Source organism: Dreissena polymorpha, chromosome 6 (genome assembly GCF_020536995.1).
Source record: "Dreissena polymorpha isolate Duluth1 chromosome 6, UMN_Dpol_1.0, whole genome shotgun sequence".
Taxonomy (NCBI): Eukaryota; Metazoa; Mollusca; class Bivalvia; order Myida; family Dreissenidae; genus Dreissena; species Dreissena polymorpha.
Window position 1 is genome coordinate 11,609,165 of NC_068360.1, and position 5,565 is coordinate 11,614,729.

General features: G+C 32.0%; 1 long non-coding RNA gene across 1 annotated transcript; it reads left to right on the forward strand.

The window, feature by feature from the left end:
- The first annotated feature begins 212 nt into the window (after nucleotides 1-212).
- Nucleotides 213-4,815, forward strand: LOC127836311 (uncharacterized). The gene is made up of 3 exons (XR_008028707.1): nucleotides 213-483; nucleotides 4,060-4,248; nucleotides 4,659-4,815. It is a non-coding gene; the product is annotated as an uncharacterized LOC127836311 (long non-coding RNA).
- The last annotated feature ends 750 nt before the right edge of the window (nucleotides 4,816-5,565 follow it).

Here is a 5,565-nt window from a genome sequence, read left to right on the forward strand (position 1 = left end):
ACCGCTATTTTCAAAGCGAATGTGTAGAGTGAAAATTTCAACTTGTCCATCTCCGTAATATACGTTTAGTTGTGAGATGTTAACAGTTTTCCCCAAAAAACAGGCCTTCAAGGCTTCACGTGCGAAGTCAAAGTGGGTGTGGAACGCGACTGCTTGTGTATTTCGAGTCTCTGGAACTTCATAATGAAGCTGCTTTTGTGCAATATTCAGCGACGTTACCAGCTTTGTGTTAGACGAAACGAAAATGCTTTGGTTTTGCACCGTGTTTTGAGACTGTCAGGGTGACATGATGGATTAATTGCTGTTTGACTGACAATAAATGAACATGTTTGTGTTTGGAGATTGCTGAGGTTAATAGCTTCACAATTGGGAAATCCCAACATAAGCTGACTGCCAGTTTGACCACTGATCTGCATAATATCAGTGGGAGAGCATGCTGAATCCCGTAGCTTCTGCACCATATGTTTCCTGGCCGAGTGGTTGGTAAGTTTCATTGTTATGTATACATGCTAAAACACACATGTTTCATTATTTGTGCCATTTTTTTACACCCATTCTCATGCTGATGAACCAATGATCAGTGCCAGTTGTTCTAATGTCGCGAACTTTTTATTCAAAATTGTGGAAAAATGAGTTGCGCACTGTTCGAAATTGTGAACAATGAGACACACACTGTACCAAAATTTGAACAATGAGTCGCGCACTGTTCAAAATTGTGGGAAACATTAGTTGCCCACTGTTCATTCTGATTTCAAAATTGTGGAAAAATGAGTCCCACACTTTTCATAAATTAAATTTTGAAAACATGAGTCACGCGCTGTACAAAATTTGTAAAATGAGTTGCTCACTGTTCAAATTTTTGCAAAAAAAATAAGTCATGCACTGTTCATTAAAAATTGTGGAAAAATGAGTTGCGCATAGCTCAAAATTGTGAAAAAATCACGTCACGCGCTGTACAAAATTTGGAGGATGTCACCCTTTATGTACCAGTCCCCTTATGTACCACCCCTTTATGTACCACTATCTGACCCTTTATGTACCATGCATATAATATATAGAGATAAATAATATATGGTTTAATATGAAGGTGTGTAAATAATGAAATGTATTTTGTGACATATTATTTATGAATTTAGACTAATATATTGCCATAGATTATATTTTATGCTAGCTTGTGTGTCAGTGACTGTCTTAGTATAATTTATTAGCCCCAGTAGTTAGTCTCATTTATAAGACGCACAAAGAACTTCGAGATACTTTTTATATGGACTAAATTCTTTGGAACCAAAGATTACCTACATAAAAAGTAGCTTAATATTTGAGAGCGTCAACAAGTTGGACTACCCCAGTAGTAATAAATGATTCATATTCTTACCTGAAATTGAAGTATATTATAAAAATCCATTTGTCACTATCTTATCCTGACTAAGTCTAACTAAAATGTTTGTATTTCCGATTGTATAGTTGAAATGTGATACTTTGAAGAGAAGAAAGAATGACCTTCATTTTCAAACTGTAAAACATATAATTATTTACTTTTTTTATTAAGTTTAGAGAATGACCGTAATTTTCAAACTGTGAAAATTAAAAAAAAATCCTTCTTTAATCATGTTTACAAAAAATTAACTGGTGGTGTCATCAAAGGATGTCTATTTGTGGTATAAATAAAGTTATTAGGTACCTATGTTATTATAAAATTATCACGTTCATTTTCAAATACAAAATCAATTGGAGGATAAAGAGAAAGTTGGTGCCTCTGTTGCGTACAGAGGCGGAAGACGTCACCCTCAGTTTGGTTGGTGTCCGAGCAGATGGTGACGAGGAACCACCGAATGCAGTACAAGAAGCTCCATGAAAAGCTCAACGAAATCTGGGACAGATATGAGAATGAGGATGAGTACACCACCTCGAGGCTGCTGAGGGAGTCAAGCAACCTGGTTGGAACAGGACCTATTCCGGCCAACGTTGAAGACCACGGCGAGGATGAAGAGTAAAGATGAAGAGTAAAGAAGTGTGACATGTACTATGTATATTGGAGAGTTTGTACTGTTCGTCAATAAATACAATGTAAATAAAATGTTCTTTGCTTCCCATGTGCTATGATGTATGTTTGTATTTGTACTGTTGTTTAAAGAAAAAATATAATAAACTCCCTTATTTTATGAACTTTTAATTTGTTATTTTTTGTACTTTGATGTATGCTTGTATTTGTACTGTTTGCCAATAAATGAAAAAAACTCTAATGATTTGAATGATAAATGCTCTTTGCTTTTCATGTGCTACTTTTATGTATATTTTCATTTGTACTGTTTGCCAATAATCAAATAAAAGTATTCCATTATCAATTGTGTGAATGATAAATGTGTTTGGCTTTTCATGTGCTACTTTTATGTATTAAGTATTTATAATATATGTATTAAAATTACAATATAACAGAATAACAATAAAAATGTATGATTTGATTTAGAAAATGTATTATGACATTATGTGCTGGACTATGTTATTGTTATGTACAATTAAATAAAAGTATAAAAGTATAAATGTTGTTGTTAATTGGTCTTATTATTTGAGGAATGTGTCACTTGTGAAGAAGAACCCATTTGGTTTGGGATGTAATAAAAAAAACATGACATTTCACACCTGTCATAGGTGAGGAATTTAGAGCTGTTGAGCACCATACAGTGTCATTAGTCTTCATTAGAGATACTGTAACCATTGCATAAGGTTCATTTCATTTTAGCTTTATCATTTTATTTTTGCTATTGGAAATAAAACAATTTATGAATGTGAACAAAATTTCAATTATAATTCTAATTGAGATTTATTATTATTTTGTACATGTAATTTAGATTCTACATTTTTATATTTAACATATATTTTAGCAATATTTTACTTAGTAAGAACTGAGTTACTAAGTTACTGAGTTTTATTTAACTTTTTTTTTGGTTCTTAACATTACATTATGAATTGTAATAACAAAATAGATATAACATATAATTCAGCAATATTTTACTTAGTAAGAACTGAGTTACTAAGTTAATCAGTTTTATTGAACTTTTTTTTTCCAAATTGTCAAAACTTTTCTGATAGCAAGTTATAAATGATTCAGTACAATGAATTGCAATGTTATACTAGACAATATTTGATTAACTCAAATTTGACTCGATCAACACTTATTAATGCCCATTCACACTGCTATGAATGAATGGACAACACCTTCATAATATATAGGTGGTACAGAAAGTCTCAAAGTGGTACATAAAGGGACTGGTACATTAAGGGAATGGTACATAAGGGGTCACACCCAAATTTGGAACAATCATTTGCGCACTGTTCAAAAATGGGGGACAATTTTGTGGGGCACTGTTCATTCAAAATTACATAAAAATAAGTCACAAACTCTTCAAATTGTGAAAACACATGAGTTTAGCACTGTTCAAAATTTGTAAAAATGAGTCGCGCACTGTTCAAAATTTGGAAAAAAAAGAGTCGCGCACTGTTAATTTAACATGGTGGAAAAATGAGTCATGCACTGTACACAATTTTAAAAAATGAGTTGCACACTGTTCAAAATTGTGAACAAATTGAGTCACGCACTGTTCATAAAAAAATTCACTGTTGAAAACTGTGCAACTTTTTTGAAAACATGTGTCGAAAACTGTTCAAAATTGTGTCGGCCACAGATCAACATTGTGAAAAAATGAGTTGCAAACTTTTTTTAAATTGTGAAAATTTGAGTCGCGAACTTCTTTAAATTGTGAAAATATGAGTCGCAAATTTCTCAAATTAGGAAAACAAACACCTATTCCCTTAATAAGCAAAAAAAGCCCCGAGTCCATAATAAAAATATTTAAAGTTAAAAGAAATTCTAAATTATTTTTATATAAAGTGGAGTTTATACATTTTCATTTTGTATTAATAATATTGTGTCTATTAAAGTTGTAATTTGTTCAAGTTGTGCCATAAAAATGTTATTAAAACACTCTATTTTGAAATGTTATCTCCTGTTGGATTTGTTTTATTTTATTATAATATGAAATGTTTTTCTTTTAATGGCAGAAAGTTGCGACCACACATTCCATGGGTGATGATATCTACCAAAATTCTTGGCGGCACAGTTCTACCCTCGTCAGTTGCACTTGTCCGAGTCTTTCTCTGCCTCTCAACCAACTCGAGATATTCCCCCCCCCCCCCAACTGCATCCCGGCACAGCTTCACATCAACCCATCTAATTAATTTGTCGGAAAGGTAATACTTTTGTCAACAAATTTATTTTTGAGAGTATTTATGTTATTGTTTTATCTGAACACGTTATAAATCTATATGTCACTATATTTATAAAGTTTAAATTTTAATACAAATTATATATATGGATTTTTATTTTTAACCCTTTGCATGCTGGGAAATTTGTCGTCTGCTAAAATGTCGTCTGCTGAATTTGTAAAATAAGCATTTTCTTCATTTTTTTTCAAAGATTACTATCAGAATAGCAAACAGTTTGGATCCAGATGAGATGCCATGTTTGTGGCGTCTCATCTGGATCCAAATTGTTTGCAAAGGCCTTCAAAATTCGGTTCCAGCACTGGAAGGGTTCAAGCAGTTATGCAATGAATGTTTGATGATGTTTTTTTCTAAAGGATTCTTTATTTTATTTTCAGGTTGACTACACAAATTTCCTGTTTGGTTGTGGAGATAGAATCATTTTTTTTGTGAAAGTTTGATTTCAGACACTTAAAAATTGAAATTGTCATGTATTATTAGGCATGGCAGGCATTAGCAAAGCATCTCAATCAAGTATTAATTATGTTACTTTGTCAATGTCAATTCATTGTGTATGCTATTCACCGGTTTGCCTTTCTTTTTATATGTTGTTATACCTATTCATGTGACAGAAAATAATGTGTATATTTGTGTATTAAGACGATGTACTTATGTATAAGTCTGAATAAACTGTCTGTCTGTCTGTCTGTCTGTCTGTCTGTCTGTCTGTCTGTCTGTCTGTCTGTCCTTTCTTTTTATAAGAATGACACAAAAAAGGAAAGCATTTGTTAAGTATTAGTTAAATTTTTTGTATATAATCTTAGACGAGATGTTTAGTGAATATTTGTCATAAATTCTTCTTTAACTTGATCAAATCTGTCATATTTTATTTATAACGTGTTAAGTATATTTGTGTTACGTTTTAAATGTTTATCATTACTATTTTAAATTGTGTTCATCTGCAGCCAATGAATGGTAGCGGTGCACATTTGTATTTGTTTATTTCTTTTCCATTGATTAATGCTCATTAATTTATATTTCCCTATAGATATATACTTAATAAAGTGTTAGTTTTGTTTAAAAAAACAAGATTAATGTTCTAACTTCTGAGTAAAATATGAATCGCTGTTTGTTTCCATTTAAATCAAAGAAGCGACATACCACGCCTACAAAAAAGTAGTTCTCAGAATGGGCGGGGCTAAAACATGAAACGCTAAAAAAATTCATTGAGTAAACCAAATATGGGCGGAGTTTTAAAACGGATATTGATGGGCGGAGCTTAAAACTGTTATCGGATGGGTATCC